Genomic DNA, 11,671 nt, shown 5'->3' on the forward strand with positions numbered 1-11,671 from the left:
AACATGGTGTTCAGCCAAAGAGACTGATCTGGGCAAAACATGTTTTATTCTGTAAGAGGAGCAAGAAACAAAGCGTTAGAAAAAATGAGTGAGATTTCCCCTGCTCCACCCCTCCAGCAGAACCCGTGGTGTCTGCACAAAAGCTATGACTGACAGGTACGTTTACAGTCTGTAGAATTGAGTCTGCTCTTTGAAATCTCCAGCCTGTCTGACCTTTGAGAGATGCCAACCTGCGTGTCAGCGCTGAACTTTTGAAACACAGGAAATTTAGGCATCTATTTTCAAGTGCAACCTGCAGGAATTCTGTTTAACTTGCTCAGTCATCCAAAACTGGGACAGTGTGCTTTTTGAATGCTTTTGTGCAAATCCCATGGAATTTAGAGCTAGATTGCTTACTTGCTTCCAGAGTGAAACATATTGCTTCAATATTTTTTTTATTAACTCATTTGAGTGGGTTTCTAGCACAGCTGCTAAAACAAATCTGGCAAAACAGCTTTAGAATAACCTATAACCTGTCTGCATTGTTTCTAATTTCAGACTGCTTCTCCTAGGCTTGATGTCGGGGTGAACTGAAGGTACGGGTCATGGCAAACTCCTCTCCTTCAGCAGACTCCTGTTAAAAGGCATCCAGGAAATCAGCATCTAGAGTTGTTCAAAGTGCTAGGTAAACAAACAAACAAGGTTCTTTGCCATTAGCTAATAGCCTTAAAAAGCAGTTAATGCTTCACTTAGCCTGAATTTCCTCATTTCAGAGATTTGATTTACAATGAGCACATATGATGACGCTATTTATAGTTTCTTTGTGATACAATATTAAAAGTTAAGATAGCACAAAAAACTTAAACTGGGGGCAAAAAACCCCCAAGCTACCATTATTTCAGAGATGTGCTTTACAAATGAGCACATATGATGACACTATTTATAGTTTCCTTGTGATACAAGATTAAAAGTTAAGATAGCACAAAAAACTTCAACTGGGGGCAAAAAACCCCCAAGCTACCACTTGGTGATTTATTTGCTATTGCTATGGAAGGCCTTGCTACAGTAAGAGTTACCATGGCCTTATTTCCAAATGGGAGGTAATATAACCCAGAACAGACAGAAATAGGGCTAGAAATCTTATTTCAACTGATAATTACATTTCAGTTCTGATAAGCTGTGATACAATAGCTGTAACTGGAATAAGCTATGACTGAGTAGTTAAATTATTTTTTATACACTTCTAACTTGCATAAATCACTTTAGTATATATTATATACTGAAACAGCAAATAACTGCTGGTAATTACGCTGCACTTTTTATCCTTTTTTTTTTTTTAAATATTAAGCTTTTCATATTCTTTACACATAGTGGTAAGAATTAATATCTCATTGTCCATGTGAAAAAGCTGAAACTTAAACTTAAGTGGTTTAACCAGTGAGAACGTTGGATGTAGCCTGTGTCCAACTGATGGATTAAAGCTGTGCTCAGCGCACAGTACTATGGAGGACCTCAGTTAATTGGCAGCTCTGAAAGAAAAAAAGAAAAAAAAGCTACTTTTTTATATTTTCTTATATTTACATGAAAGTATGAGAGTTAATAAGTACTCAAACAGAAGAATAAATAATTATGTTATTAACATTTAAAAAAACCCAAAGACTACAGCGCTTAAGGGCTTTAGGGAGTGGTGGTTTCAGGAGACAAAGAATGTAATAGAAAGGAGAACAAATGGAGCTGTAACCACTCTAGAAGACAGCAGAGCAGAGATCACTCCTTAATTTTGAAGGGCAGATACATACAAACTAGAGAACGGTGACTGACTTTAAAAAAAAAAAAGCTTAAAGTAATATGTAAACTCATTTAGGGAGTAATTATCCCTAAATTATCTCTACCACCTTTAGCATAGCCCTTTTTATTTATTGGCAAGCTAAAGAACACAATTTTTAAAAATCTTACCTTTTTTTTTAACAAAAGGAAGAATAAAAGCTGCGCTTCTGTTTGCTTCAAGTGAGACAATCCTTTTGAGGTTGGATGTCAGGAAAGGATGCGTGGTGGTGGTTCAGGGTGGAGAAGGAAGAGGAAGAAATCATTGTCCTTGGGGGTTTAAAACAACTTCACTCTGAAATCTCATTTCAGCTAAAGCATATATGCAATCCTGAGCTAAAGAAATGTACTCAAGAAAAAAAATAAGACTGCCTAATTAAGCCAAGCACCATTTGAATACACAGAGATTTTAATAATGTGTCTTAATACTACTCTGTGTGTGTGATACTCATATTTAAAGTGTGATAATGTGCAATGAACAAATGCACAATCTCCCAACTCCTATTCCTGACTTTTGAGTAGGAGCCTGTAATTCCAGGGTTTGTTTCCTCTAATTCCTCTAATTTACATCTATTAGACCAGCTAAGAACATGTCTTACTGCTTTCTACCAAAACCTAAAGATACAATTTACTGCTCCTCTGTGATACAGATACTCTGTATCTGCATATACAGAGTTCAAACTGTTACATCCAACAATTACTTTATCCTTTTATATAAGTAAAGCAAATCCCTCAAATCCAAATATTACCACCTTATGCCCAGCAGTAGAAAAGTAGCACAAATGATACGCACAGTAGCATTTGCAATTGGAGTCACATATACCTAAAAGCATGTAAACATAGGATTTTGCTCTTGAAAGAAAAATAAAACATAGCATCCTAACCTCTTGCTTGTTATAGTCCAGATATTAGTAATAATAATAAATGTTGATACACTTCAGATCCATCCTGAACTGACTACAAAATTACTTGAACAAATGCAAAGTCATTAGGAAACCCAATCTGTTTCTTTCTCCAGGAAGTTAATATTTGTTTTCCTATTTCTCAGTTAGTATAATCTATTCTTGTGCTCTTCTGAAAATTGAAATTTCAGCTCTGGGTTATTTATTAACAGCAGAGACAAATTTTTAAAGGGTAATTTTCCCTACAGAAAAATCACACCTTGGACAATTTGAAGCACCTACTGCTATAAAACTTTTATTTTTCTGAAAAAAATCTTTGTTCAAAATTCAGAGATTCAGAGGAAATGTTCTTAAAGCACAAGTAGCCCTGTAATATTTAGACCTGCCAACAAATACACTAAAAAATAAAACAAACCAAAATAAACCACCCCAAACTAACCAATTTCATATCACCTCTTGCTACAGAATACTATTCAATTATGATAAACATTCCACTCTCTACAAGATAAGAAAATTACTTCCTTAGAAAAACATTCCAAGTGCTCTATTAGAGTATCTTGCATCATCTTGTCACAGCAGTCACCATCAAAGTAAAAGTTCTAATCCAAAGTTTTAGCTTTTATGGTTATCTGATTCTAGAAAAAAATATGTGCAGAGAAAATACAAAATTCACTTTGAACTAGTAGATCAACTACATACCAGAGTGAATAATTTTCGTTGTTAATGCTAAGTCTTCAAACTCACCTACTGCACACTGAAGGTAAATAAACAGAATTAAAGCAACAGAAGTAAATTAAAACTCTAATGAAGAGGAGGAAGCCTCTTTGCAGGTAGTGCTGGACTACTGTCCCATGCCGGAACAATGGGTACAGAGATGAGGAGCCCTTGGGGAACAGCAGGGTAAGTCTTACCTCAAAATAGCAATAACACACAAAATGCATGTAACTAGATAAGCAAACACGGGCCTGGACACACACAAAAAAACTTAGAAAAAAACAACTAACCTTTTCCAAATCTCACAGAAAAGCCTGAGTAACATCTATTTTTATGTATGTTACTCCTATAAATAATGAACAAAGCTAAAGCTTTTTCCCTGTCACTTCATCCTTACAGACTGCCATCCTCTTTTTGCAGGAGCCTGTCTCTAAACTGTACCAAGAGCCTGAAGGGAAGTTCAGAGCTAGGAGTTTTGTTACTGTAAACACAATGATAAACATGATAAAAATATTGCTGGGTATATTTGATTTAAAGTAAAGAGCAAAAACAAAGCAGAATGCACTGTTTTGTGTCTATTTTTATAAATGTCCCACAGCAAGGTTTAACCTTTTACCTTTCATAGCAGCTACTTGTAGACTTAGACAAACTTTGCCCCCTAAGTTCCACTGGACATAAGACCTTAAGCATCAGTGAAGAACTAGGAACACAAATGCATAATCACATTTTAGTTAGCTAACCTTGAAAGTGAGCCAAATACATACATCTAACAGAGAGCTGGAGAGCACATTTGGCAGGATCTGTGGCCATATATTGCACAGAATGGTGTCCATACACCAAGCTCTGTTACTCACAAAGGACTCCAGGAGCTGTCTTCAAGCACTGGCTCCTTCCCTCACATTTCAGGCAGATGAGGACAGTAGGAGTTTCCCTGTTGAAGGGTCTTTTTCAATATTCTGTGGGCAGATCGTCACCATGGATACCTCACACTCTGCAAAAAGAACAAAATTCACAGCAGGAGATCTCCGACTTAGATGACTCGAATAATAATAATAATAATAATAATAATAAAGTTGTATTACTTTTCTGTGATCCTGCCTTGTTTTTCATATTTGCAAAAAGCATCTCAGTTTAACAGAATTGTGATAGGCTTTATGAAGATGATGCAATGAACTACAAGAGTTTAGAAAGTTAGAGTATCATTTCCTCCAAAATTTTCATAACAAATACCTGTTATAAATGACCCAAATGGTCCTTTCCAGTCCAGGTCTGTATTTGCTCTGAGGTACGGAAAATGTTTCTCTTTCTTTTTTGACAGTAGCTATTTTTCAACTTCATCTAAAGCTAACCACCTCTTTTTTTTTTTTTTCCCCCCACAGGGACTTGTTTATAAGAGTCAGGAGTGCTGTAATTAGCCTGCTCTAGCTGTAATTAAAAAGCTGATTAGAATGATCTGTAATTGAAATAGAAGAAATTCTTAATGAAGCAAGTTGAATCAGGAAGTTTTCACAGAAATAAGAAAAATATTGAAAGCAAAAATGGAAAGTTATTAACACCAGAATTCTGGAAATGTGTTTTTGTTGCATGCAGTAACAGCACAACATACAGGTACATTATTTCACTATATAGTAGGAAAAGATTTTTTTTTTAAGTCATGTAATGTTTTTCTTTTTTAGAAGAGCTCTCAAAGTGGAAAAATACAATTTTTATGTAAGTTTCAGCAAAATATTTTGAGTTTTACTCCTCACTCTCCTTCTTACCTCCTCAGACCTCGGTACTTCATTGGCATTGACATGATTTTTTTTTCCAAATAAAATCCTCCCCCTATTTCTTAGTATTCACCAAAGACCAGCACCCAGTGGGTACCCACATCCCTACAAGATACCTTCCCTTCCACCAGCTATCTGTGAAGGTTTTGGGAACTGGAGGTAATGCTGCTCCAGCCCAGCATCTCCAGCTGGCAGGAGGAGCGCAGCGGGCCAGTCACTAGCACTCGCTGGCTTCCTGTTTGAGTTGAGGTACACTTGGCACAGGAGCGAAGGAAACGAAGCCTCAGAGAGTCTTGAACTCACACCCATTTCCTCAGTGAAGTTGTTCTGGCACTGGGGAATACCTGGCACTGCGCCTCCCTGCAAGGAAGAATGCACTGAGCTGGTTTCTGGCTGTGCTCTCCTCCCTGCGCTGCGGAATCTCTGGCCCTCTCCTCAATCACTCCCCGTTTATGCCTTTTTAATGCTGTTGAAATAACTGAAGGGAGAAGGAATCCCCATCAGTTTCTACATGCAGAGGCAGCTGCAAGTTGAAAGCCAGACAAATCTAAGAATTCCTCATATTTCTAATCCAGCAGAAGAATAAAATAAATAAAGCATAAAATTACTAAGCACACACAGACAGTATGAACACCCTGCGAGCCACTGGCAATACCGCAACTACACAGACACTATTAGCATGCAAAGCTATAGAGCAGTGTTACTTAAAAAAATAATAAATAAAAAAAATATTTGTACAGGTATGGACTGCTAGGGATTTAAGATCTCCAAAAAGAATCTGCCTTCTATCATTGCAAAAGAAGTGTACTTCAGAATAAAGAAAAACTGCTTAGCCCTCTACTTACAGACGTTCGCTCCTCACTGTCCAGGCAGACACACACTGATGAGAGGAAAAGTGAAAAGGGAGCCTGAGGCTTCTTCCATCAGCACCAGCGGGCAGGGCCTGTATGGTTAAGAGAAAGGACAGGGCAGCAACTTCACACATTCTTCTCTTTTCCTTCCTGGCTCGTTCCTTTATTCACAACATAATATCATCTGGCTTTAACTGCAGTGGTGCTACATGATGAGCTCCTTAGCCCTCCAGCTCAGTTCCCTACAATGGGTGCCAAGGTAAAGAAGTCAGTCCTATTTCTGTTAAAGCAGTATTTACAGTTGAAGGTATTAACTGTGGAGTCTAAATACTCTCTCTTGTTTCTAGACTAGATAAGGAAGTTCCCATAGACTTAAGTAAAGCAGTTTAAATAAGATGTCTAGACCAACCTAACTCTCTAGAGTTGAGCACAATATTTTTAAAGGTTGAAAATTCTTTTTTAACAATGTCTCCTTTGTTTGCAGCTGAAAACAACAATACATGAATGTAGTGAGTAGGACTAGTCTAGCAATGGTTCATTCTCTACTGTTACTAAGTAAATTGTACAGAGCTAGCACAGATTTGGATTAAATAAATGTGAATGTACTTGCTTCCACCTAACTCTTCAATCAGTACTGCCATCACATTCACAAATCAGCAGCATCTATATGGTCTACCCATGGAACATACGTTGGGAATGTTCCATTCACCAACTTCTTAACAACCACTATGAGACCACAGATTTCAACTAATGCACTTGATTGCGTTTGATCAGCTGACCCTACAGCCCCTGTGCTCATCACAGCTTTCCTATAGGTTCTGCACTATCTTCATTTCAAGCCCTTTACATTTCTTTGAAAGCCTCTGAAAGATTATTACCACCTACGGGCAGGAAAACATCAGATTTTTAAACTGACAATAGAGGTATGTCCTCTAATTAAGGGCATGGTAGTTGTCTGTCTGTGCCTGCTGATGGACAGGCTGTGTGTTCAGCAAGATACACTTAAAGAATCACAGCTTTCTTCCAGTCACAAATAAGTGAGATTTACTGGAGAACGTGAGTTACTACAAAGGGAGAGAATATGTTCCCAAGTACATTAAATTGTGTAATGAAAAATCAAATTAACACTGCTTTCAGATAACACTGACACCCAAATTTTTACCTTTTTGAGGCCTATTGCATTATGTTTCCAGGCCCACAAGGAATGGGAAGATGTTATGTGTTAACATCACTATCAGTGATCTGGCTTCAGGGTGCAACTGAAAAGAAAGAGGGGTACCTGGCAAAAATGTGTTCCACTGCTGCTAAAATCAGTGGTTTTACCACTAATGCCTCATTGCAATCATCTTCAGGGTACTGCACTGAATCTCCTTTTATGGACCCAATGTGATTGAACAATCCAGATAATGCACTGCTCTTTTATAATTACAGGTCCACGATCACACTTGATTGCGTAAGAGGGATGTTTAAATTTAAAGGAGAATCCTGGCAGATATTACTATATCATCTGTACACACTATTTTTCAAACAATGCAGGTCAAGAGCTATACTAAAGGTACATGAAATATGCTCCAGAATGTTCTTTTAAATGTAGAGAAAGGCCAAACGGACCTTTTCTGATCTACACTATTGCCTTTCAGTACAAATAGCTGTTTAAAAATTGAGAACACGAGATCCCCTCCGTAACAAGTAGATGGTGTGAGCAGCATGTTCTCATTTCAGTGATGACAGAAAGTGCAACTCAGCAAAAAAGAGCTTGCTTCTCCCACTTGCTTTGAACTTCTCATTTTATTTTTGCAAGCTTTCTTCATCATCTGTAAATACTTAAGCATGGCCACGTGATACGGAATTACAATATTATATCCCCTCCAACTATGTGTCATTAAAATTATCCTGCTTTGCCTTGAGATTCAAAGTCAATTCATTTGCAGATTAGTTTAACTGCCTCTGAAGCCTGCAATCACAAGAAGATGTGAGCCCCAGACCTACTGAAGCCTGCAATGGGAGTGCACTAGAGGGGCAGAGCTCCAAAAAGCCGTAGGCAGGACTTGAACTCTCAAAGCAAAATACTTATAATAAGATCCATTTTTACCTGTCAGTTCAGTGAAGGTCTGTGACCACCCAGCCATCCTGACAGTAAACTAGTTCAGGTGTCCTCCTCAGCTGACACTGTCTGGTGCTGGATTCTCCTCTTATTCTTTCCTGTGAGCCACAGAGGAACAACTGCAAGAGAAGAGTGCCATGAGGATACTTTCAACTCTCATGAGAATTTGAACAGGGCCAAACATATTCTGGTCCTCTTTTGTTTAAATATTTATTTATTTTATTTAGTTTATTCTGAGTCTATCTTGGCTCTGTTCTAAGAGCCAGACTGTTCTATTCAGCATTTAATGTCTTTCTTTTAAAATATTTTTTTTTAAAACCACTACAGTACCCATCAGCAAGCCCTTCATACACTGGCAGTTTACCACAATATCTAGTCCAGACTAGTTATTCCGGAACTCCCCTTGTGGACACTGTTCTGTTCCTCCAGAATAAAAGAGGACTGCATGTTTTCAGTCTTGATTTTCTTTATTCATCTTGGAACAAAATGTTTTAACCATAAATATTTTTTCTGGAATATCTACTCTGGCAAATTTCCAAGCACAGTCCTCCCAGCAGTAGCTAATGGGGAAGAAAAACATAAGGCTCTCCGAGACTCCAGGGCATATTTTGGATCTATAAATCAGCATCCCCTACATGAGGTCCTTGAAGAATCTTTGTTTAATAATTCTGTGCTAAAAATTATTGTTCTTGTACAGTTGCCACATGACTCCATATCTAGTATGGAGAACCATTCAACAAATAGTCAGGATAGTAAAATGTACTGTACTGGCTTATTGGTTTTTTCTGGACACACAAAAAAAGTTAAGATACCTGGGTTTGCTGAAAGACACAATGAAAAAATATAGTTTATATTTAAGCCTTCAAGAACTGTGTCACTCAAAATCTTGTGTGTGGATGTACGTGCATTTTATAAATGCAGAGAAATTGCAACCAGTGTTTGCAACAGTATTAAAGCAGGCTGTATACTGAAGCCAATTCCCCAGTAACATTGGCTTTATTCCTCTGTAACTCTTCTGAACTTAATATGCTTCAGCATATCTGACATCAGAATCTTCACCCAAGAGGCAGCCTACTTGGAGACAAGGAAACAAACCCATTCTTTTCTCAGTTTAGGTCATACTCACTCAATGTGATTTTCTGTAACAGCAGCTGAATATGTTAATCAACAAGCTTGAAATCAGCAAAAAGCTCTAAGCAATCAAATTTGATGACATTTTTCAAGAGTACCTTGCCCGTGCAAGCTTCTGGTACATAATGCTTTGTCGTTTGCCAGGCTACAGCCAAATGAGAGAAATCTGTCATCTAAAAAGTCTGGCAGAAATACACCAGAACTGCACTCTTTGGTAGAAATCGGTGCCCTTCGTACGGAACAGGATGCAGAATTGCTGCTGGGGTCTCCATCAGAGGTGGTTTGAATGATCAGGTTCTAAATTGAATAAAACAAATGTCACAGATTAAACTCCATTTCCATCACACCAGAATAAAAATAGTAACTAAACTCCCCTGTAAAAAAATAACCTGTCCAATTTTTTAAAAAAGTTATGTACTGCATGACAGTTTCCAAATATTGAGGAAATAGTGAAGGAAAGAATTGTTTACTTCTAAACAAATTGAAATTATTCACCAATAAATTATTTTTCCAGGAGAGAAGGTCATTATTTTTAAGAGACTATGATAAAATATAGAACACAAAATCAAAATATGGAGCACTCATTAAAAAATACACAACACAAAAATTCTGAAATGCTACAGTTTCCCCATATTTCCTTCTCTCTGTTCTTTTGTCATTGTAGCCAACACACCTTGGGTTTATTTTTCCCTGACATTTTCCTTTTGTCAACATGTGATGTTGTCTCAGACTCAGTAGATTAAAGCTATTCTCGTCACAGACGCTTTAATTGCCGGTGCAGATCCCTGATTTTAAATCCCTGATTGCAGAGTAGGTCTGTCTTATAAATAATACAGTCCTATCTACAGTTCAGACTGCTCTAAATGCAAACTGCTGCTTTCCTACCGGCTGTTTTCTTCAGGCTCTAGAGCCATCTTTTAAAGGCTTTGGATAGTTTGGTTTTCTTGACTCCAAACCCACTATTTAAGCTTCGTGATGAGTCTGTACCAGCAGCATTGAATGAACTCTAAAGAATTACGCCTCAGCAGTTTATGATGCTACTTGCTGCCCCAGCTGCCTGTCCCAGTTGACTGTCCCCCGACAACACTGGCCTCTCAGCAGGGAAACCATATTTTCAGTGTTTCCACACTATTCCATTTACACACTGGATATATCAAGGCAGATCTACTGTGTCAGTTAACCCACTTCTACTGGGTATCCTGTTCCATTTCAGCTGAAAAACAGCTAATGCCTAGTTGATAGTTTTGTCGTGTATTTTAGCGTTATGCAATACACAGACTTGCAATTAGCAGGTTACTTATTCGTATCTAATTTCTGGTTTTAAGGAAGATACATACACCCTCAAAGGCTTTAAAAAAACACCTCGCCAATTTATCTGATAAATCTGATAAGAGTTAACATATATAATGGCAGTATGTAATACCTTTCAAGAGACAATAGCAAACTGTCTTAACATCTTGAATAACAACATTTTGGAGTTTCTCGCCTTGAGCAATAGTTTGAGATTTTATGAAAATATCTTTAGTATAGTATTCATATTTTAGGCAAAATAAGACAACTGTGGGTTTGCTTTGTGTTTTCTGATATCACTCAAAGCAAACAGATGCTTTGGGCTTTATCCTTTTAGCCAGAGCACTCAAAGTCTTAAAGCATTTCATGTTTATATTCAATTTCCAAATCATGCTTTTGTATTTAAAACACTCCTCTGTCTACTCTTGGAAAGGAGAAAAAATTGCCAGGATAATTTTTGCAATGGAATTTTTTCTTTTCAGACAGTTTCAAAAAACATGGCCCTTCCACGATTCCAGACTTTTTTTCCCAGCCCAACCCAATTAGATTACAAATATTTTTCTTTATCTGATCACAACAGCATTAAGATTTGTTAGTCTCTGTGATGTACAAGCTGCAAAACTCCAGCTTTGCTTACGGCAGGACCGTGCCAGTACTCTTACTCTCCTTGGAAAGGTCTCCAAACAGCTGAAGTTTACACTTGTTGTCCCAGTAACATAACTGCTCGGACTAGACGCTGGGACCTGGGTCCAGCTCCCATCCCATGGCAAAGCAGCCGTGTCATTCTGCTGACTCACGCAGCTCGGTTCGGCAAAAAGGTCTCCCTGAAGGCAGCCTTCCAAAGCAATGGACACACTCTGGCAGAGGAGGCAGGCAGGACGCCTGTTTTGATCTACTTATAAATCTTGGTGCATTCACCTCTTTTCCAAGATGACTATATCCAGTATCATAAATCACGTTATCGTTTAGCTATAGGCTGACATTCCTGTTTCTTTCCAATGTCGTTCTGAGCCTCTGTGTTGATCTCGTTTCCTCTTTCAGGTTTCTAACTAAATCCCTATACCATTACATTTGCCTTGTGTTCAGCAACATCTCTGAAGTGCTGAG

The sequence above is a fragment of the Calidris pugnax genome, unplaced genomic scaffold, assembly GCF_001431845.1.
Source record: "Calidris pugnax isolate Ruff unplaced genomic scaffold, ASM143184v1 scaffold103, whole genome shotgun sequence".
Taxonomy (NCBI): domain Eukaryota; kingdom Metazoa; phylum Chordata; class Aves; order Charadriiformes; family Scolopacidae; genus Calidris; species Calidris pugnax.